This window comes from Bombus terrestris, chromosome 7 (assembly GCF_910591885.1).
Source record: "Bombus terrestris chromosome 7, iyBomTerr1.2, whole genome shotgun sequence".
Taxonomy (NCBI): Eukaryota; Metazoa; Arthropoda; class Insecta; order Hymenoptera; family Apidae; genus Bombus; species Bombus terrestris.
Window position 1 is genome coordinate 18,018,251 of NC_063275.1, and position 23,259 is coordinate 18,041,509.

The following is a 23,259-nucleotide window of genomic DNA, read 5'->3' on the forward strand; positions in this document are numbered from 1 at the left end:
TATAAATGCGTTAATTAGATTTTCGATTTTTCGAAGCCACTATTACGACGAATTCCTAAGAATCGAACAGAGACTGTTTGTTTACAGACCGAGCAAATTCTCGAATATCGTTTGTAAATTCATATAAAAGCAGAATGGCTATTTCAGCCAACATCGGTTAATCTCTTTTCCTTATTTCAAATAAATATTAAATTGATATGTGTATAGATGTTAATAAAATCCTATTAGCTACGCATTATAACTTTTCCTGTATCCTTAAAATTACTATTCGATACATTTATACCAATATTTATAGCAGGACTAGGTACATTCCAACGTCCACTTTGCGTGTTATCGACGCTGCGACAGTGGACGCGGGGACAAGCCTAGAAAGAGCATCCAGGCTATTAATATTCCGTGGAATCTGATTGCAAACGGTGGTCTGATTAGTTGCCTTGCTCGATCGAGTCAGATCACGATTAAACAAAATGAAAACGAGCCACGAAGGGAGGCGGGAGAACCACGAGGGAATAGAGAAAGAGATAGCGGCGCTAGAAGCGCGCCAGGTAATGAGGATACAATTTACTTCTAATAAGAAGATACGCGTCATATTTTATGAGAGTAGCAGTCGCTTCCGCGCCATGTATAGCGACTAGTTCGCGTTAAAGCTACTTGCGCGCGCGTCAGCCCATTAACAGGCGCGAATGTCTTAACGAGAGACAGGAGCTTAAGGAGAGACAGGAGCGAAACGAAATCCCTTGGATATCGCACCCTTATCCTCTGCAACCCTCTCTCACGCGGACAGCACAATGAAATTCACCGTATAAAATACCGTAGCTTAGTCGCGCGGGTTTTACGCTGCCGGCTGGCGGAATGATCGCCAGGCAATACGCACACACGGTAGGCGTTCACTAGCTTGTAAATCCTCCCGTGAAATTAACGAGCCTCTACCGATTGCCGCGCGTCGGTGTACCGCACCGCCATGATATTTTTTCAGTGCCTCTTGTCGTTTCTGAGGTCGTTCCGATGTTTAAACGGTTGTTCGGGATCCGAGATTTGTGGATGTGTGGCACTGGGCTTGATTTTACGGATGCCTCAAGCTTGCTACGAACGTAAGGTGGAATTTTTTGGGACGCGGAATGCGCGTGCTTTACGTTTCGGTTTCTTCCTTTTTGGCACGAAAGTGGCGATTCTTCTTATTGCGGAAAGATATACGACCGATCCTTCGAATACTTGGAACGCGTGTTTAAGAATAGCTGCAACTACCGTATTCTATGCGTAAGAGTGAATTGGAAAGATGGGAATTTTTTAATAATTAAGTACACTAGGAATTTTCAAGCTTGGCATTTTGCTGAAAAGCTCGTTGTCGAACGAAGGAATTTTATCCTCCTTTCTCGACTTACTCTTGTCCATAATGTAATCTTCCGGGTGGATGTACCACTCATTCAGAAATGTCTTTTATATTTACAAGAATCGCAATAAACGAAACGCGTTACAAAGTAACTTGTAACCAGCGATCATAAAGACGCAGGGAAAAAAAGATACCGGCCGTTAAGAGGATCCATATAATCCGAGTCTCTTACAAATCTTGGCGGATACCACTACCGTGGATCGTCGACCTAAATCATACTTCTTAACCAGCGATAATTGTCAGAGCGGCGAGGGCAAAAAGGTGGACCACTTACGAGGCATCCTCGGTGGATTTACATGAAAGAAAGCCACGAAAGGATGGGAAAAGGAAAGGTTGCAAGTGAAGAAGGAGCCCACGGAAATTGCAACCGAATCAATTTGATCGCGAGTCGTTTGTATCAGGCCCGGAGTCTATTTCAACTCTAATCGCGGTTCCCTCCTCTAATGACAGTGAACACCGACGCGGCACGTTCCTCCGTGTGTAAGTCGCGAGCGTGTTCAGCCACGGTTGCCTACCGTACTGTCGGTTAAGGTGATTCAAAGTGAGGAGAGCTGCTTTCAGTGAAGTAGACGGCAACTGATTACGCAGTTTCGAGGAAGAGAGCCGACGACTGGGTGTATCGTATATGGAAGGAAGGGTTCTCCGCTGGGACTCGAGATTATAGTTATTACTGTAATAAAGATACACGGTTTGTTTGCTCTCGAACGCGAAGCAAAAGGGGGCTTCTCATCCTCGGCAACGCTCGCCGAGAGGAATGCCGCGATTCATTCGGTCGGCTCGCGGGAATACAACCGTCCCCGACGTGTAATAAAATGTTTACACTGGCTAAACGGTTCCCTCGATTCCTCTACCATCTTACATGCGACCGCGTTTTTTACTACCTACTTTTCCTGCATTTACCTGCTTCTTATATAAATTCTTTTTCCTCTTCTTCTTGCCACGGACACAGATAATTCTAAACAATGACATACTTTTTAGGCTAAGAAAGGCACTTGCCAATTTTTACGCTTGTTCGAATCACGAGTCTACAGTTTGTTAATTAATTCCGATTCTCCAGATTCAAATACGAAATTAATCTAGGTAATCGAATCTAGAGGGTGGGAATTAATTACCGATGGAACTGCGAGAGGATATTAATTAATTGCAAAAGGATACGTTGAGAAGATTATAAGAGTTTTCAGCGATTAATAATTTCTCGAAGCTACTTAATTTACTTAGTTGCTGCAAACATCCGTATCGTAAATTGACCCTTGTAAAGCTCGTTATTTAAAATAAAAGTATTATGGTTGAAGCTTTCCTATTTCCTTGATACTCCATGAAATACTTGTGTAGTTGGGATAGTAGTAATCGCTAACGAAAGATTCATCGACACCCTTGCAAAACTATCGAAGGTAGAAACGTGACAGAAGAGGGGCGGGGAACGGGGCAGGAGCTATTTCTTTCGGATGATCGTTGTCCTCTCGCGGATACGTGATTCTTCCGTGGCGAACACGGTTCTGCTTTTAGCACAGTGCCAGGTGAGAGTGCATTTTATGGACAATTAACGATCGTTCCCACGGGAACACTTTGTAGGGGATACTCGGTTTCGCCGATCCTGCGTTCCCGCTGATAAGCGGATCGAACGTGACCAATTAAAGGACGCCTTGTACGAGATCAGTTTTCGTTTCGCCGTGCGCCGCGGACTTTCGAACGCAGTTTCACTCTCGAAAAACGGGTACGTTCGTGATCTGTTCGCATCCCATTTGTCGTGCCGCGAATCCCCGTTTCCTCTCGAAGTAGAATCGTTAGAATCATCGTTAGAATTAATTATATTAATCACCCACTAAGTTTTGCGTATTTATAATTTTATTCCTTTCCTAATACAAGTTCGGTTAGTCGATCGAATTTACGTAGAAAAAATGTAACATTTCAACCCTTCGTAAGAAAAATGTATTGTTGACGATTCGAACGAAGTTTCAATCTCGAATTTCTTCCAGATGAATTCTTATTCTTATTGGAAAGAGTTTCAAGTATTCGACTTAACGTATGGTTGTATAATACAGTAGAAACATTGTTAGACATCGTAGAATCGTCCTCGAATTTTTTAATAATCTAATATGATAAAATGGTTAGGCTTGAACATAAATATCGTGGAAAAATATCCTTTCTACAACACCGTAATCACACAACGAAACCTAACCAAACTAAACGTATCTTCAAAACCGCATTCTTTAAAACGGGACCTCAATTTCAACTCTCTTATTTCCACTTCTCCAAAATTTCTTAAGTACATATACACTGTAACCGAAAAAACCAGGTTGAAGAAGCAATTTCAAGAAACGTGTCGTACAGTGAGATACGTAGTTGTTTCACCAATCTCTACTACCCCCGATAAGATAAGACTCGCGACGGAACCACTTAACGTGACAAGCACTTTGAAACAGCGATGCACGCGCCCAATTACGCGCGAAGGAACGCGCGTTTATATCTGCGTTTCCTATTTACGGTCGGTGCAGGGGGCATTGTTCGAATCGTAGCACGATGTTCGTCGGATGAAATTAGTCTGGCCCTCGCGTGCTTCTTTAATTATCCGGCTGTTCCACGAGAATTCGTGGGGATTCCCATGGGAAACAAAAGCAAAGGCGACAGACCCACGAGAAGCCTCTAAACCGTGGCGATCGCGTTTTAATTACGCGACGCTTCATTGTAAAACTATAGGGGGGAGGATTCGCAATTCGATGAATATAGAATAAGGTGCTCAGAACGTGTAGACGACTTTTTTTGGATAAGAGTAGATCTTTTTATTTATATCGGACGAATATTTATTTTGGACATACGATTGTCGTGCAAAATCAGCTATTTAATATAAAGAAATTCAGAGTTACAAATTGGAGTTAAAATATGTTAACTGTACAATACAAATATGCTCTAAACCGGATTAAAATTTTTATTCGATAAAAAAATACCGATTCAGCGGAATATTTATTTTAGATATAGAATCGCTGGACGAAATTGGACATCAAAATGTTTTAGTATTTCGATTTAAAATATTTTCTAAGAAAATAATATTATCATATGAATTTAACTGGAGGATCTCGATCACGACATGGCCGAATATTATTTTATGCTAAGTATCTACGATTCTGTCGTGTTTAGTCTACATCCGAGGAGTGTTGTAACAAGACAGCTATGTTATTACGAAACAAATGAAATCAGCCACGTCGAAGTTTTCACCTAGGAAAACCAATGCACGGTTACGTCTTCCCTGAATTAAAATATAGAGAAATCGACATCTTCTCACGAGAATCAACCATTTCCCCGTTTCTCACACGCGATCCATCCTTGCCATTTCGCTACTACATAAACATCGATTTGACCATCGTACCTCTCCAATCGCATTTGCATTCCATCCAAGTGACATCACCCACACCGATCGTCCCAGTCATCTCCTACCTCCTCCGGACAAAGGACACCATATACATAGTTCATCAGCCAAAAATCAAGCAAAACAAGCTCAATCCCTGAGGATTTATCCACGTGGTCGTGGGAACGGTCGGGACAGACACGATCGTGGCGCGTGGGGAACGACGTTTCCGGTCCTGGTTCGTTCGCAGAATCGGTCGCTTCGTCGAACAGCTTCGCGCGTCACTTCGTCGCCGTTGAATTATGGCCGCGACCGGGCGCAGTATAATTCGTCGAGCGTATAATATATTGCGAAAATCAAACACGTCTGACAGCCGGCTGGCTAGACAAAAGGCGCCATTGGCGAAACGTAAATCACCTTAGGAGGCGAGTCTCCTCGGGACGACGCTTCGGGGTCACATGCTGCCACCTTTCTCCCCACCCTCGTTCCTCCCCTTCTTTGCCATCGTGTCTCCCCTTTCGTCGCTCGGGTGGCTGTTGGTCCGGTACCCTGGACTTCGCGCAGCCTTCTTAAGAGGACCACACAGCGTGGTCTTGAACATGCCGAGCCATGGAAGCCCTCCGCGAGTCACCATAGGACGTCGCGTACAAGTGTTTACGGACCGGTCTCTTCTCTCTCGTTCGAGGCCGATTTTGAGTACCTGCTAGCTACTTGCTGCTCCGAGCGCCGCGATCGTTATCTCCATCAGATTCGTGAACCACCCCTTCCACACCTGACTCTTTACCCTCCGGCTCTGGCACGCTTTTTGGTTTTACTTTCGTTGATCGAAAGAGGGGTACTGGGTAACAGGGTTGGAGAAAGGTGAATACACGAAAGGGTCTGCACGTAGACTGTGGAAACGTGGAATGGTTTCATTGTGCGGGGTGAAGTGAGATCGAGATAAATTTTGTATTACGACGAGCAGACTTCGGATGTTTATGTGTCTATGACATAATTTAAAGATATAAAATAAAAATTTTATTTCTTTGTTTGTAAAAAAATATGGAATTTTTGAACAGCTGTTTATAACATTTGAAAATACTTTGCTCTATAAGATATAGTTGAATAATATTGAAACATTAAACTCTGACTTGAAAGAAGTATTTCATAGTAAGACGTCGATTTGGAAGAATAGTAAGCTGCTCTCATAAGGTGTGAGTGTCAGTAAGAGAGTACCTTTGCTCTCATTTATACATAAGTACATCATCTGGGTTATAAATATGTATCAACTCTGCTGTTCTTTAAATAGATGCGCATAAATCCATAATATTAACAGCACGGTCGACGACGTCTAAAATTTTATTCAATGTTACCTTTGTTTTCGCACCTGCTATCAACATCCATAACATACTAGTATATCTTAGCTGAAATTAATGAATGAACTACCTAGAGCCTACCTCTCAACGAACATCCACCTCCACTATCCGTAAGCACGTTCTTCTAACATTCATAGATAAACACGATCGTCATTTACTAAATACAATCAATATAAAGATAATCGACAATCTTACCAATTAATCAATCACTAATCAAAATTATTTCTCTTCTCTCGATCCGGAAATTCTCGCACCCCGAAAAATAACCTTGTAGTTAGACATCCTCCTTGTTTCACACACAAGTACGTCACTACGAACAAATAAAACATCCACGATTCACCCCTATTAATTTCTTCTGAATTTTCTTGGTCCGGAAATCGATGTGTCGACGATCGATTCTTGACATATAGAACTGTTCGGTTGGTCACGCATGTAGTGCGACCGGTTGATACGTCGCGAGTTCGACAATCGCTCACGGATTCGGTAATCGATCACGGGATTGGTAATCGGTCGCGAGCACACACGTAGCCGCGAGACTCAGACGAGAGCGAGACCTCAGAACGATCGGATGCTGCCGGCAGAGAAAGAGTCACTGATGGCCGGTCCGATCGCGCGTCAAGACGTACCTACGCCGCAACAAGCCGCACGCCCCTCCTACTTGGTCATGATACTTGCGCCACATTGCCCACACCTTCCGTTTCCGAAACATCGATTTCGATTTAATGACCGGCCTGTATTTGGACTGGCAAAATACGAGTGACTACACGTCGATTCGATTCGATTCGATTCGCAATTATCGCTGTCAGTTGAGATTTGGGTGCTTACGTCTCGTCAGAAGATTTGAAGTTTTTAGGACAGCAATAACTTTTTATTGATTGTTATGTTGCCAAATTACTACAGTTGCGGAATTACAGCGTTTAATTCGAAAGTGTCAGAATAATTTGGATCGTTTAGAAGTTAGAATTCATAATTCATAGGAAGAGTGTGACTCGATAAGATAAAGCAAAGAGTTAAACACGAAACAGTGCCTCGCGTGTCTAATTGGAATAATTTTTCTATAATTCAGAGATTTTCAGGTCAACAGCGCTGCCGAGTCTTTAATTACATTAGAGTACACGGATAATGCGTTGATTCCTGTGTAATTTTCAGTTTCTTTCTAATTGCTTCGGTACCGTTCACGAGAATTTTAACGTCATTTTGATATGTTAATTACCTTCCATGTAATTACAGCTGCAACCAGAAGACACTCGCATCGGCGAGGAAAGCTTTAAAGATTAGTCCCTGCTGACGTAGTCGGGTGTTAGATTTCGAATCACCACTTTTCTTACGGTACACTTATTGCCTCAACCATTTATCGACAAATGAGATAGCTGTGAATTTGAATTGCAAAACGTTTACATTACCAGCAGTTCCTTTTTGCTAGTTTATCGCGATAATTATCGTCAGTGGATTTGCATAATTTAGTCGGATTTCATAGTTGAACCAGATTGTTTGACTATATTGCGTATTTGTAACATATTGAAACATGAAATACCCTTTCCTTTTAGATTTCTTTCTTGTCATTTAAATGTCAAGTAAGTACTCCACCATTAAAAATTTGCTCTTCTTATCTGCTTATCCAATTTTATTTCAAATTTCACACCGTTGAAATCCGACGAGTATCAATTTGAATTTATTAATTACGATAAATGTATGTAGTCGAGATTAATTACACGAACACTACTTCGTTCCACCGATATTATTTCGTTCCGGCATTCATGACGGCTCGAGACAGACTGAACGTAACCAAGCTTGTGGCTGTAGGTCGAAGTCTAATTAAGTGCAAATACGTAAACGAAACGGCGCGTTAGCCATAGTTGGTACATGTAGCAAATTAAATAGTTGGTACAGTTGGTAAATTAAGTATCCAGATTAAAACGAAAAATGTATCAATCAAATATTTACATACAATTACATCAGATTACTCACACATCTAAATACTTGCATCTAACATACAGGAATAAAAAAACAAGAATATCGAAGCAATGAAAATGAGTTCGAATGAAACGTATAAATAATATAAATGGTTATGTATTATATCTAGCGGAGGGAACGGAATGGAACGAATCGGACAAAAAAGCTCCGGGCTATTGGAGTCGCTCAATAACGATCAATAGCGTATAATTATTTCCAGGATAGAGCGAGAACGTGAAGAAATAAACGATCGAGGAGGTGTATCCTAGCTGGTAGATTAGAAGTTTTCGACGTTGCACAGACGTTCCCGGAGGTAGAGCCGTGCCTGTGGCCGCGACTTGCATACTTAATGACACGACTGGCTCCGAAGCTATTTCCTGTAATAAGGATCTTCGTCCGTCCGGCTGAATCTTCACCAATCACGGTACCACGAGATTCAAGAACCCATCATAATTCGCTAAAGTGGCTAATATTCGAGTCTCTCGATGAGTTAACAACTTTTCTAACGTATTTAACAGATTCGAAGGTTCTAATTGCAATTGTTCGTTTTACGTCCGACAGAAACGTTTCAAACGTTTTTCCTTATTCGAACGAACAAATAACGAGACTCGATGGTATAGAGGCTTGTGCTTAATGGTTTTTAAGAATTATGAGTATGTTACTCGACTGACTTTGTCATTATTCGACGCTTATGTAACTAGACTGCGGTAGTCACTGGAATGAATTGGAATTTACCAGTAATTACTGTATTTCATACATAGTGGCATAGACGAAGTTTTTTAAGTAACTTTGTTCGTACGTTACAAATGATTTGATTTATAACGTTCGCTACGTTTTCCTAAGCTACACCTGGAAACACCGTGTCTCCTAATTATTTTCGAACACCGTGTAAAAGTAATTTCACAGCATGGTCATGTGCCGCTCACCTCACGAACCGATGGATGAAAAGGAATTGTAAAGAGACCGCCTCGAGGCTAAAATCAATGCTGTTCGATGAACAGGTTGTACTTTGTACATTGAAACACTTTTTTTCGGATCATTTAAATACCGTGAAACTGAATCGCGACTCTCTTATTAACGAGATCTGCAAATTTCATCTATACATTCGTACGATACAATTGCAGTTTTAAATCTTTTACAGAAAATTACGTATTTTTGAAAATACAAAAACCATTCGACGTTCATTAAACTATAAGATTCCTTTTAAAGCTTGCACCTCCGAACAGTTTAACTGCTTGTCTTAAAAGATCGAATCTCAGGAATTACAGTTTAGCGAACGTGGTCGTCGTATTCTGAACAAAATTCAAACTACCTTCGACCTTCCAACTTGTAACTTCTATCTTCAGTTAGAATTTCACACACATCTCGTCTATAAAAAATCTCTTCAATCTTCCCAACGAAACACAAATCTCTGTCTCTACCCAATTATCTTCGCCACCGGGTACACCATAAACCACGATATTCGATTATTCTCCGGACGTTCAATTAACAATTCACCCGTCACGCGAGGCGTATCATCATAAATATCACCGGGTATCTATTCATTTATTAGAATGCAATTAATCGGGCCCACGATGTAGGTTACCGCTCGATCGTACCGGGTATATTCGGTCCGGTGTATCGTCGTCGATTTAATTGAATAAGTGTGTCGCGCGGAGACACATAACCGCGGATTATCTCCGCTCGCGAATCAGAGAGATACCTGCCACAGATTGGGACCGAGTACCCACGTGTACACACGCTGTTTCGTCTATAACCGAACACACAGATGCCAGATAGATAAGAGCCGACTGTGGAGAAGAAGCCGGCTCCAACGGAGAGATCAGACGCGATTAGCATCGGTGGAATTCGCCTCGAGATTCCCCGCATCGACTATGCGGCTCGCGCGAAAAATTTGTCACGACGCGTTCCTCGCGTTCTGCGCAATGTTTTTAGAGAGTGTGGTTTATCTTGGGATAGTTTCTTGGAAGTTTGGAAAGATAGATTGGCATTGGGCAGGGTACACGAAAAAAGAATTTGGCGACTATTGGTCACTGCTACATAAATAACTGTGTTCGCATTTTTGATATTCGTCTTTTAAATGTTTTATGGTTTTTGTGTTACCATATTCTCAATGCTTTACTGTTATTATTTTGTCGATACGATAAAAGTTGTATTTTTTAGAAACTTTAGTTTCATTTGTAATCTCACTTAAAATTCTACGTACGGTTTGTCTGTAACGAATCTTCCTTTCGAGTCGAGAATTTAAAATTATTGTAAAAAAAATGTCTTGGAATAGCGAGGAAATGTATGCAAATCTCCTGTCAAGAAGAATCAGGCAGCGAAACCGATATAGCGAAACGTGTGAAAAATACACAAAGGATAGCAGGTAATTAGTGATGCGATGATGAAAATGAACGGTCAGAAAACAATTACACTTCGTACTTACACAACCGTATATCAAGAAGAAAGATTTAATCGGAAGATCCTGACGGTAGACGAGAACACTTGCGGTCAAAGAGTTAAGATAAAGGTAAGAAGATAATTCGAAGACCGAATGTGATGCTCCCAGGAGGTTTCATATTTCAGAATACCACTGATATAGGTTACGTGTTCTATTGTCTCGTATAATACCTATCCTCGAGAGATCCTGTTTTCCAAATTGCTTTACCTTGGTCCTTTAAAACAGGACCCTGCTGGCTAGTCCAAATGACGAACCACTAAATCCCTTACTGCTTTATGCTCTCCCTATATAGTCGTTCCTCTTGGTAATCAAGATATCCCAAAGGAATTTCCTTTTTCGTAAATCCATAATAGGAAAAACGGAACACACGATTATCTTTAGATCTCCTTCAGAATATATCTAACCATTGTTTAAGCCATTATCCAAGCGATCAAAATTCTGTTATTCAATGAAAGTATAACTAAATTGGAAGCTTCAAACTTAAAGCTTATTTAAAACGTTTGCACAAATTTAAACGCAAAAATATCCAAAGAATGGATAGTCTACAGAATCAATCGTGTACGAATATATCGACAAAATAGATATTTCTTACGACAAATGCACAAATAAGAACTCGAATGCTCGATTGCTAGAATCGGTATACTAGGATTAAAATCCAAAGACGATGCAATTAATCACACCTGCTAGGATCGTTTCTCCGTCATTCATTCGACAACATAGACTCGTAATTAACGAGGCGAGTTAGTCGCTTCCGCGGGATCGTTAGCCGCGGTCACGTGACGCGTGAACGCAATCTCGATCGGTTTACAATGTCGTAACCGCACCCTTAGAACGAGTTCCGCGCTTCCACGTGTTCTCTACCGCGAGAGCGACAACAGAGAGGCGGAGAAGGCAGCGAGAAGTGGAGAAAAAGAGCATAAAGGCGTACGAGGTGGAACGATGCACCGACTCGATCAACGTGCGTGTACACGCTGTGCACGCATACGACAATGCTCGAGAGTGCTCGAGTACGCAAGACGATCGCAATTAGCATACCAGAGCGTTCCGGGAACCAGTCGACCGATCCGCGTTCCTTCGGAACGTCAGTGGAACTTGGTGACTCACTCGTTGATATCGGATCTTCGGTGTGAGTTTGATGGTGCGACGTTGGCAATGGCTCGGTAATAGATGACGATATGGAGAAAATGACGGATGTTTCTGTTTTTAAGAATAAATTGGCTGATGAGTGAATGATAGCTGAACAGAATTTATTGGGCAGAGATATAGGAAAGCGATCAGCAGAAGAAACTAAGAAAAGACAGTAATCCCTTCTTCTCTACAAATTGCAAAATGATTCATCGACGGCAACCCAAGAAAGTCGTAACTTTCGATCGTCAACCAGTTTTCCCATCGACGATCAAGAATCTGGTTCGATCGCGAGTGCAAGGGTGTCGCAAACGCGTGAAACTCGTGCGACAAAGTCGACTGGGGCCGGTGTACCCGGTGCCAGAGGTTAAGACACAGTAATAAAAGTCACATCGCGATGACTATAGTTGTTCGAGCGAACTAGAGGAACAAAGACAGTGGTCGTGTTTCGTAATAGACAAGTCGGGACAGAGGAACAGAGACGCGCGTATAATTTATGCGAGAGGCTTAAGAGTCGTTGCAAAATCAGCTGCAGTCAACGTCTCGTGATTCGACGCGGCTTATCGTCGCGAAGCTGGACAAAGAATCGATCGTGGAGCGGACTCCTGCCGATCGATTGTCACGTAGCCTCGATAACGCCCCGAGATCAACGCTGTTCGCCCGATTTTCAGAGAAAGTTCCAGCCTTGCGCTATATCCTGATTTCCAATGTCCAGATTTAAGTTTCGAATTAGATTAATCGTTTCTCAACCTGATTTCTTTCTTTTTTTCTTTTATCCCTTTCATTTTGAAATTTCATTGACATTGTAATGAAACGTTACTCACATTATCATCATAATAGTATTTCGAATCGATATGAAAGTACATACATAAAAGTTACAATTCATTCAATACAAACGTACAGCTAGTGGCAAGAAGCGTAGTCAATAATAAATTAATACACAACATGAATGATAATCTCAAATATATATCTACATTATAAGTTTTCTGTAAGTGTTCAAATACTTTTGTGAGCCACTATAGCTACTTTCGTTCAACAGTTTTAGAGATAAATGCGATATCCAGTGGAGATCGGGACGTTGATAGCTGGCGGATAATATTCAATTCGTTATCTCGAGATTTGTTTAATGACTTGTTCAACGAGTATGATAGAGTTGTTTAATTGTTTGAGTTAAGGTAGAAGGAAATATATAATAGCTGTATGTAACATTTCTCACGTCAGAATTATAATTCGCAGTACGAACGTGACATCGTACTGTAAATGAAGAAGATAAATAGGCAGAAAATTGAAAAGAAACGAATAATCGAAATTTATCGATATCCAATCTCTCGTTATATTTCGTATCACAAAATGAAACACAGCTTCCGTTCAAGTGAACGACTCTGTCGATGGCAGTCGAAGGATCTTTACAGGGTGTACAATGCAAAACTTCGTAAACAAAGACAATTTGCTCAAGGATTTCTCCAAAATCTATCCCCTTCCAAACGAATTAAGGATATCGAGATCAATTTCGTCGAAAGCGCTACCACACTCGTATGGATTTCAGACGATTTCCGGGTCAGAAACCGCTAATTCGTGACCAGGAAGATGTGGACGAAGTCATCATACAACCACAATGCTACTTTCACGAAATCATTGGAAAAACCGCAGAGAAGGTGAACATTTTTCTCACTGTGATTTGTTTCGCAAAGATATTAAAATTCCGCACCCCTTTTAGGTAAATTGAAACGATAAAAATCAACACAGAAGAAGATGATCGTTCCTCGGTTCATAAAATTTTGGATTGGTTACAATGCCTTCCTTAATTATAGAGTAAGCTTAATTACAGAGCTCTTTCAATGAAGAAACGGAAAAAAAGAAACAATCAAAATTCCTCCATACGAAATTTAAAATCACCTTAAAAAAAAAAAAGAAAGGTGGGAGACGAAACGTTCACTGGAGTGTAACCCAACATTTAACGTCATTCATCGTCGATTCGTCCCAGTCTGTTGTCGGCTGGGCTCCAGGGAATTTGAATACGAGAGCAGGGCATCGTAGAAGGCGGCAGGCTGGCTGTTTCGTCGTTTTCTCTCGACGCGGTGAAACAGGTTGCCCGGTACACGACACCTGCTCCCAGACCTGAAAATTCTTTCGCGAGGACTCAGCCCGCTTATCGAGTTTGCTCATCTCCAATCAAGCCCGACCGAATAATCTCGCCGATATTTCGCCGACATTAAGCCGCCATTCCAACGCGCGATCCACCGTGTTCCTCGCATATTTTAGCGGCACGCGGCCGAAATATGTGAGAATTAAAACGAAAAATCGGACGATGACATGTCGGCATTCTTCACATCATGTTCTATAGATACCTTGTATCAAGCATTAACTTTAGGATATAATATTAAAAGAACGCGATGCTTGTTTGAGAATTTGAAGCTATTTAGACGATTGAAACATTTGGAATTTTCAGTTCTCATTTTTCACGATTACTAATGGAAATCATGGAACAATTGGTTACAAAGTTTCAGAGAGAATTTTCTCTTTACGTAAGATAAGCGAAGAAATTAATCTTCTATATTAATTCCCATTTTTATTAATTATTTATATCAGCCCTTATTTTTAAATTCTCTGTTAACTTTCCATTTTATTAAAATATGCAAATAATCTGTCTACTCTATTCTAAGACAGCGAGGTGACATCGAAAACGTGTAGATAAAGATAATATTCAAACTTTGAAAAATTTTGTTCGAACACGCTACATGTTGTATTCGATCTACATTGCCATTTAAATTCCCCGCTTGAAAATGGAGCATCTTGAAGATGCAGCTCTGGAGGTCGAGGCGAATTCTCACAGAAACTGGGCGAGGCGCGGGTCGAGTCGATACTTCATCCTTCGGGACACGTTTGAAAACGATCTTATTCCCCGGGACGGTGGAGCGTTTTGCTCGGCGCGATATCAACCGGAGATTATATGTGTACACGGCGTGGCAAAGATTCTGTTAAGATACGAGTGGTTCAGGCCGTGCATCATACAAATATTTACACGGCGTGTACACGTGCGATAGAAGGCCCGCGAGGTTACGCTCTCGAGCATTGGTAGCGAACGTGATCCATGGATCGAGCCGCGTTCGCTCCAGGATTTCGCCCTCTTTTACCTACGAGATCTATCTTGCGAGCATCTTCGCTCGTGGCGCTCGATCTTCTCCCCCATATCTTCGTACAAGTTTACGTGTATACGTGTGAGCCTCTGAGAAGACTTCTTTCTCGCGGTACTTCGCTATTTATCTGACCGCTCTTTCCCGTTTTCGCGTACGAGATGCACGCGCGAAAGCGGAATTCGTCTTGAAAGTAGCATCGTTCCGCTTGATTTAGGACAACAGGTTACGCAGCGAACCTTTCCACAGGACTTTGTGCTTTACGATTTCCTCCGATTGTCTATACAACGAGGTTGAATGCTTTATCAACTCGAAGAATATATTTGAATAACGCACGACATAGTTTTACTTATTTACTGCTTCCGATTTTCAGTCCCTTAGTGAAAATTATACTTAGTGAAAGATATGGAGGATAAAATAGTTCGAAAAGTTCGTCGATGATCGTCCAAATGCTTTATATACTGCGTAATAAGTAACTCAATGCAATAAATACGGATCTAAAAGATAAAATTGACGGGAAAATAGAGTACAATACGATCACAGACTGCACAAAGTTGCCTGGCGCGCATCGATCGGCGAATCAATATTTATTTAGACCGAGCGGAGGATTGAAGCTTTCGATGGCGAGTTCCAGACAGCATCCACTGGCGAGGCACGCGCAACTCGATTTATTATTTGAAACTCGGCTCTCGCCTAAATAGCGTGTCGGTCAGTTTCAGGGAAAGCGACAGAATTACGATTGAGGTTTCATAAAGCGACCGAACAAACATTAATCGAACCATCTCTCTTGCTCTCATACAGTGTATTTCGATCTATAATCGTATATTTCTGTTGGATAGGTGCACAGACCTATCGGCTTTACGCCTGATTACGAAGTTAATTGCCGGCGCGTACACGTTTCGACGCTTGACGAACTACGATCGTCAACGAATTAACCAACGATTACGTTATCTCCGTCTTCCTCTCTTCTCGTTTATTTTCTCCGGTTCAACCTTTAACTCTTTCTCCGCTAGCCACTTTCCAACGGCGAGAATCTCTCAATCTCTCCTAACGGTTGTACGATTCTTCGTCCTCTCTCTGTCCAGCGATAATCTATAACCATAACTTCTTAGAGTAATAGTCCGGTCTCTGTTCGTCCATCGACTTGCCAGCTTCTCTCGTCATTCTCCATCCTTCTTCTTCTCTCGACCTTTTTATGTACTTATACAAGTGCATGCGTACATTTGTGTGACTCGATGATAAACGAACTTTAAATCAGTCACAGGGTATTAGCGGCACTAAAGGTGGATTACCAAGGCGGCTGGGCGGATGGTTTTTCTCGCGGGGTCGCCACTCGCGAGATCCAATAACGTGGGAAGTCCTGGTAAGCCGATAATTAAATGTCTCGGCCTGCCGTGCCGTTTATGCCATTCAATTAGCAATAATTGGCAAATTATACAGCCCGTTCGCGGTTACCCGCGGTTCTACAACCATTCTTCGTACACAGGGTCTCGATCGTCGACGCAATAAACGGCCGGATCATAAACGACCGTCTCCCCTTCGAACGCGCGTTTAAGGGCCACCGTGTTCGACCGTGCCACTGTTGGTCGTTATTATTTCAGACCTGGTCGAGTCAAAGAGTTCTTTCAAACGTCGTTTCTTCTTTATGCGGAACGTTTAGTATATTTCCTTAAGATCCATTGAAAAAATATCGTAACAGAGTTCTTTCTAATGGACCTTTCGAGCGATTAAACTTCTGATTGCTTGTTTTAATTCAAATTTGCAACGGCATAATAGCGATTGGTAACTTTTTCTCGCGTGAAATCAGCTGAGCGGTGAAACTCAATTAAGGATTCTTTAGAGATTGTTGAATAACCATACAGATGGAATTTCACATTATTGCAACAGTATTTTACAATTACTTAAAACAAACGGCGTAAGATATTGCTACATTAAGTACTTCTTTTGCTCCAACGATATTCCAACCAATTTAAGTAGCTTCCATTAGCTCTCGATAATCGTAAAATATTCCCGATCCTATTCGAGTATACCTGATACTTATAAGCGTACCATCCCAATCGTGCTTACCACCATCAGCAATTAAAGTCTTCCCATTCTCTAAAAATCCACCTAATACCCTTTGCCAGACAAACTGCACCGATCATTGTTCTCGATTTCCCCATGGTACGATCTCGACCCTTATTCGAACAACAGCACCGAGACTCCGTTACTGGAAAATCCACGCTGGCCTTCCACGCTAATCCCATTAACCTTCCTTTTCGTTCTAATTGCGCCATGGCAGACACTCGATATCCTCGCCAGACCGGCTGTCGGTGTCCTGCGACTACTCCGGAAGTTGATTCTACGACCTCTCGGGATAATACCGATAACTCGTGTTTGGCCTAATGGCACGAGCCAGCTTTCTTATCCAATAGTCGACAGTCACGCAATTTCACCGTTTTCCTACGTGTTTTACCGGTATCACAGAGCGCCACGAGGGCTGTTTTCGACAGTCGACGTCTCCACCCCTTCGAAGGTGCAGAACTTTTTTAATTAAGACGTAAGATATTCACGATATAAGGTAACAGGTAACCTCGTCTATTTTTGGCCAAGTTGAACGCGTTGGAAGCGATGGTAATTCGTTTGTAAGTTCGGAATGATATTTGGTAGATAAGATTTAGAGTTGAGGATTGTGAGATTCCGATATAGCGATCAGTAGACCGTGGATATTTCTGCAATTTCATATTTGGAATCACGGTCCATTAAAATTCACGAAAATGAAACTCTGGAAGAAAATTTTTTTATCTGTCATATATTTTTGCATTTTTTAATTTCCTCTAAAAGCATGAAAATCCGCAGTCGATTAATTAGTAATTAATTACCTACGTTAACAGAATCAAAGCAGAGATTTGCTGTTTATGACAAATTACAATTGCGAAATATGAATCCAAAACGATGACTTGGGACCAGTGACGTTAGCAGAAGCTTCTATTGCATTCCTTTTCAATTTCAAATATCTTGAACCGCGGAAGTCGATGTTAACTAGTTTCTGCTTTACGCGACGACTCAATTAAACCAGTCCTGAAGAGGCAAAATTAATTGCGAGCATTAATCGAATTAATTGCCCACTAATTTTCAGAAAACATCCCGATCACGATCAACCGGCGCGACCTATCTAACCACGAGATCTCGATTCTCGATGATCCTGTTCTGCTACCACCACCACCGTGTGCAAGTGCTTTCATACTTAGATCGTTTAATTAAATTCGAGGAAACATGATATAATCAGTCGGGGAAAGATGAAACCGGCATTTTGTTGTTTCCACGAAAGCTGAAAACACCTCAGAAATGAATTCTGCGTACACACGGTGGGAAACATCGGCGGATAGGTATAGACGGCGGCGAATAGAATCCACTGAAAGGAGTCTCAATGACCCGTGGACATCCTGTCCTTTGTGGGCTCTTTCGTGGAAACGATAAACCGTCTAGTGAAGGAGCAAAAGGGAGAAGGAAAGGTTCGCCGTCAACCAGACAGGAAATGCCGGCAGGAATTCTACCTATAAGGCGTTATGACACGTAGAAAAGGTCTCTGCGGGCTTGTTTGCATGCGCTTTCCACCGACAATGGTATCAGACCTCGCGAATGCGTTCTCCGTGTCGCATTCTGCGCAACTGATACTTTGCGGAATGCAGGACGGCTCTTCGGCTCCTTTTCTTTGCTAATAAATCACAATGATGCGAATATTTTTATTAGAACTTGGCACATCGTGATGATAGTTGAACCTTTGCTCCAGCTTTCTTTAGATTTTCTTTGAATTGGGTTTCGTATGTTGCTGTTAATCTTTAATTAATGCATCAAGGATATTTGGAAGATTGAGAATCATAATATAGTATTCAGAATTTATTGTTACAGGAAGTTGACTATTTAGTAGCTCTAAATTCTTGCATATGATTCTTCAAATAGAACTTAATATTCTCAAATATTATTAGACAGCATATTTTTCATCACAATACATATTCACCGAAATGCAAACATTGTAAATTCAAAGAGAGTCTATGAAATTTTCATAGCCACCCCACCTCACCCCAACCTTATAACATTCAAAACGTATGGCTCTAGAAGCAATTGTATGAATCTGTATATCGGAGGGAAAATCTTCGAAAGGGAAAAGCAGCGGCGTTGGTTACGCAACGAAGCGGAGTGGCTGTGGCGGCGGGAACGCGACATTGCGAAAACGGCGCGCAACAATGAGGGAACGTACAATGGCTAGATAAGAGGCGGGGACGAAGCAGCCAGAGGTCTTCTGAAAGCCATACAAACCCAGACCGTGTTGATACGCGTTGTAAACGCGGTCATAGATGAATGAGTGCATAGGACCAGTTTGTTGCAGAGAAAAGCACTCGGCTGCTTTATCTGATGGAAAGAAGCCGCCTCCTGGAATTTTTTAGCCAGAGAAATTGAGTCTGAGATCCTCGTGAGTCAGTATAGTGCAAATCTTAAATTTGTTGTTTAATATAATGGTGGATATGGCTAAATATTTGGTGGATGACAAATCGCCAATTAGAAAATCGATAGCGATTGTTGTTTTGTTGGACAGTTGTTTTGAAAATGTTGACTGTCACGATCGTTTAGTATCAGAAGAATAGAATACAGAATTTATTAGGATAAAAGGACTGCATTATTTTGTAGAAAAATTTAAGAGAATTCTGTGTTCTATTATAGAGGAGAATCTCAACAGAGATTCAAGTAGAATGAATCGAATTGATCAGACAAGATTAATAGATACAGAGTCCTAAATATCGACTGTAAGAGGATTGTAATAATCCGCGAAGTTTAAAGAGCTTCTGTGAAAATTATTACGAAAGGCGGATTACGTTGCATTAAGTGCGAAAAACGGCACTGTAAGTGCCAATTTTTTGTTAGTTCACCATCTAAGTCTTGCTATGTTAACACGATATTTATGAAGGGAGTGAAATCAACACTTGCGAAACAACGCGCAATGACGTGCCTACACGTTGAAGATGACGAAGATTTTCAATGCAAATGGCATCGAACGGAACAAAAAGAAAACGGGCAACGTAACGACACTCATTACAGCGTCGTTCATCAAGGAGCATTACCAGGACGAGGTTCTTCGTTCGACGTCCAATCTCGTATCGATCATTCGTCAGGTGCTTAGACACGTTCGATTAATTTCAATCGATCGCATCTACGGCCCTCGAGGCGCATAAATCTCCGACAAATAAAACGAACACGAGGATCCCTTTGATCGCGAGCTGCACGCGTTCGTCTTTAGCGCGGTTCTTTGGTCGCGATCAATACCGCGTCATGCGTTCATCAATCTTGCACGATCGACAGGCAACAAGGAATCGTGTATTGCGTATCGTTCGTGGAAAAATTCAATTGCCCACTCATTGAAATCTGGACAACGTTTCGTAAATTGACATGTTCAAGAAGGACCAAGCAAAATATGGATAACTTGATCCACTTTTATGGCGGAATTAGGTTACGTGAATACAATAGAAATGTCATTTTATATCTAGAAAATTAAGGATTAGAAAGATAATTTTTTCTTTTCCTTAAGTTTGAAGAAATGTCTCCTCTATTCTCGAGTTTTCAGAGAAAATTAGTTTCGAAGATGAATAGAATCTTGATGGGAAATTTCTGTACCTACCACACATTATATAGTAAAGAAAAAACTTCTTAAAATTGCTTTTCTTTTCGAATTTATTACAATATACAAAGTACAAAGGTTCGAATGGTTTACATCTTAATATCAAATTCTTCGCTTCTCAATCTTTATAAAACCTTGGAAAATTTCACCCGATTCGAGAGATACTACGGCACGGCGTACTCTGGAAAAAGAACGAGTCCCGCACACAAGCCGAGGCGGAATCTACCGTGTACATCATTGTGGACACGGATATCCAACCGTGAAATAGGACGTTCACGCTAACGATCCCTCTAATAGTCCGAGAAATCGGCGCATTTCCTATCATTACGAGATGAACGGGCAATGCAGCACGCGCTCGTCGATTCCTCAGGGCTCATCATCTTTGAATCCAACCACGGACAAAGACTTGTAAGTCTACGTTATTCATCGCGTTATTCCATCGTAAACGGATTTTTAATTCTGACCAGCTTGTCGCGGTTATCGTCAATAATCTTTCACGAAGTGTGTTTTGTATACGTCGAAGATGATAGAATGTTGTTCGATTTCACGCGTTATCATTGAACTAAAATTTCTGTCATAGATGTACAAAAGTAATTGCAATGCAAGAACTTTTAAAGACTCCAGAAAAATGCAGAAAATCTTAAGAAAGAACCATTCACTTTCATTCCTTATCTGGAGAAATATTTCCATAACTTTCGGAGCAAGTAAAATTTAAAGACATCGTCTACGAGAGGCGTAGGACTGCGCTCGATATTGTTGTTTGTGATTATTTGATCGGAAACCGATGGCAGCGTGAAAGTTCGATTTCTTCGCATCGTCGTATCGGGAACTGGGTGCATTTAGCATGATCCGTTCGCCAGAAAATCGGAAGGCCGTGCGTGACGAGCAGTGGAAGGCGGTTCCTTTCGAAAGCCTCACGTTTCGATCGGAATCTCGAGCGACGCCGCGTAATCGTCAGTCTAAGAAGCTCTAATACCGGCTAGCAAGTCGATACTTAGTGGAAAGTACGGGTAAACGTGAAACGTGACGTGGTTTCAATCCATCGCATGTAATTGAGTGTAAAAGTCACGGGCAAATGGGGAAACTGGCTGAGTTTCGCTGTGCTTCCTCGATATCGATATTCCAATATAACATGTGTATTACTGACGTGCGGTATTCCGAAGAGATCAGGAAGCTTTCCTGGTTCGCAGGTGTTAAATTGAAGATCTACTAAAATCGGAAGCTACTTTTCTTCATTTGGATGTTGATCAGTAAATGAACCTTGACTATTAATTAACATTACAAGCACCTTCTTTACACGGTAATAAGTTCTTCATCTTCCTATAAATTAACTTCCTATAATCTAAAGTCTGTCTACGTATAAATGTTTCATAAATGCATGGAAATCCGCAGTCTAATAATTAGTATGAAAGGAGAATAATGGCTTCATACCTTTCCTCCACATTATATCTTAATAAAGTACTTTAGAGAAGATAAAGGATCTAGTATCTTACGTTACAATTTTCCATTTAACGATACGCAAAGATATCTCGTTTCGTTATGTCCTGCTCGGCAGGAAGAACCACGTCACCTATCAATACATGTCAGTAGAAAGAGCAAACGAACCGCAAGGAATCGGTTCAGAACAACGAAGATTCATTGTAGCATTCAACACACTTTCCCAGAGAGGAGAATACGTACGTGGCGTTCGTCGAGAGGGAGGAACCGGTGTTATGGCAATTAATTCGAGCCCGATCGGTCCGCCTCTGATCCTTCTTCTTCGTTTCCACGCTTTTTTCTTCTTCTTTTTTTCTTCAACTCCTCCTCCTCGCCATAGCAAGCGACCCGTGTACACGCGCGCTATTTCCGTGAACCAAATACGGCGCTCGCAGGCGAGTCAACGTCGAGGGCAACCTCGAGGACGAAGGTGGTTGTTGCGATCGAAGTGGAACGCGTAATAACGGAATGCACTGGGCTGATCCGCTTCGAGCTGTCTCGAGCTCGTCGTTCCATCGGTTCGCACCATCACATTGGCTGCGTTCCATTAAGGATCTGCTGCGTGGGTGTTTTTAATAGACACAAAACCGATTTCTTTTTAAAGGAAATTAAAGATCATGCCTGTTTTTGATGATACGAAGACAAGAAATCTGTCAAAGTTCGTTGTATTTGAAAATATATTTTTGGAAGCTTGCATTCATAACTCTACGATCCATGAACTTTTCATGTCTCGATCTTGCTTTCGTTCCACACGAGAAAACAATTTTAAATGCTTAAAGAAAATCTACAGATTCTTTGGAAAATCAAGAATGTTTCCTTCAATCAAAGAAATTTCTTAATGACAATATGGTTCTATAGAAATTCGGGAAATTCGAGGAATTCGGGGAATTCTCGAGAAATATGGTTTAAATTTGAGCAGCGCAACCCCTTTCCTTACGATATTAAGTCTGACTTCTGTAACGAGGGTGTTTTATTTACAAAGAAGTTTTGGCTGGCACCAGAAGATTACAAAGACCGATACAAGCGCGGCGAAGGAACTAAAGAACATGAAATTCAAGCATCAAATTATTAAAAGAACAAGGGCCAATTCTGAAATTCGTCGTTTTCATTTTCGTCGAGGCACACGTGAAAGCGGTCCACGCTCCTGGCGGACAATTAAACAATTGTCGGTATCGACCCACTTCTCGACGGGGCAAGGAATCCGCGCGCGCTTCCTCGCGCCTCACGAACAACGCGCGCCACTGTTCGTCACGTGAAATAAAAGGCACCACCGCGAGATCCTTTCGATCAAGATCGAACGTCGACTTATATGGCAAGACGATTCGCCGTAAAAGCAACATCGTTGTCCAGGATTACACACTCTTCTCTATACATTTCCTCGCGATAC

The 23,259-nt window shown here is 41.6% G+C and overlaps 1 protein-coding gene and 1 long non-coding RNA gene across 5 annotated transcripts in view; both read right to left on the reverse strand.

Annotated features, from left to right (window-relative positions):
- LOC100651955 overlaps window positions 1-23,259 on the reverse strand; it is a 303,182-nt gene that overhangs the window by 59,957 nt on the left and 219,966 nt on the right. The window lies entirely within an intron of this gene.
- LOC125385482 lies at window positions 5,797-7,276 on the reverse strand. Its single transcript, XR_007224806.1, has 3 exons — window positions 6,284-7,276; window positions 6,170-6,212; window positions 5,797-6,063 (listed from the first exon to the last, which is right to left on the reverse strand). It is a non-coding gene; the product is annotated as an uncharacterized LOC125385482 (long non-coding RNA).